The sequence below is a fragment of the Octopus sinensis genome, unplaced genomic scaffold (genome assembly GCF_006345805.1).
Source record: "Octopus sinensis unplaced genomic scaffold, ASM634580v1 Contig03249, whole genome shotgun sequence".
In the NCBI taxonomy this organism is placed as follows: domain Eukaryota; kingdom Metazoa; phylum Mollusca; class Cephalopoda; order Octopoda; family Octopodidae; genus Octopus; species Octopus sinensis.
The window spans coordinates 8,995-10,368 of NW_021826369.1; the positions used below are offsets into that span (position 1 = coordinate 8,995).

Sequence of the window (1,374 nt, forward strand, 5' to 3'; positions counted from 1 at the left end):
CACTCACCTCACCACAAGAAGATTGATCCGATTATTGTTTATATTAAATACCAAACAGATACCAAACAGAAGGCAATCAGATACTACCCGCAAAGGGAATTGAGAATCTGTGACCCCTAAGAACTCCTATTGATACACACTTAAAAAGCCGATTGAGCTCGCAGGAATAAATTTTCAAAATTGTAAAATAATAGTGTATAGTTTCCAACTAGTAAAGAAAATGTGCGCCAGCCGGGAGTCGAACCCGGGTCGCCTGCTTGGAAGGCAGGTATAATACCGTTATACAACTGGCGCTTTATTTTTTAACGTTTATATTTTAGACTGTTGCATTATCCTTATTTCATTTAATTATTGTTTACTTTTTTCATCTTTTTTATACAGAAACGATTTTAGATTTATTTCTTTTTAAGGGAAATAATTTTTATGACTTTTTGTGGACTACAATTTCCTGTTTTTTGCTGACCACAATCTATGTACTTATTTTTGTATCCACCTTAATTCTTATCTTTGTGTTTTCTTAGTATATTCTCCAAGACTACGCAGTTTAGGACGCCCTCCCAGCCTCGCGGATTGCAAGACAGTTACCACGGATTACGGCAATGGAGAGGCGTTGAAGAAGCCAAAAGTACTCTCTCAGGTCGTCCCTTCTTTTGTCGATTCTTCTCCCCAAACCACGTAAAAAACAAAGCGACATATTTTAATTAATCTATAACTATTTTTTAGTGTTATCATTCCGCGTAATTTTATGGAAAAAATCATTTTTGTTTAACTCGTATCTAACTCTGAATGCGTTTTCGTGTCCTTTGTTAAATTCGAACTTATATTTATTGTTGTTAGCCAAAAATTATTTACATCAACTCTAACATTAAAAAAATATATTTTCATGTCCTATTACAACAAAAACAAGTATTTATTTTAATAAATAAGATTAGAGTTATAATATTTAGTCTCATCCTTTCCTGTAAATGGAAGAAGTATTACTCCTAATAACATAATAACTGCAATGACTGTCGTTATCGATATGGAATATTTTTTATCCAATTTAATATAATTAGCACATGACACATTCTATATATAGGAATACAAAGTATACCAATTTTTTATATGAGCAATTCTGAACCGAACATTCGAAAAAATCACATCTCAACTATTATTTTATCATTATTATTTATACAGTTGTTTTAAAATACATTGCTATGATACAACTCTTGGTGAACTGGGTTTGATTTCCTTTGATAATTTGAATTCTAAACTAGTTACTATGTGCTTACCTTTTACCACTCATTTTATACGAAGCGAATATCAATCCAGCAATAAATAGAATAGAAAAAACTCCCAACTATATAAATAAAATACATTTTTATTATTTACGAT

At 31.1% G+C, this 1,374-nt stretch overlaps 1 non-coding gene across 1 annotated transcript; it reads right to left on the reverse strand.

Annotated features, from left to right (window-relative positions):
• Positions 1–223: 223 nt before the first annotated feature.
• Positions 224–294, reverse strand: Trnag-ucc. The gene has a single exon. It is a non-coding gene; the product is annotated as a tRNA-Gly (tRNA).
• Positions 295–1,374: the final 1,080 nt, after the last annotated feature.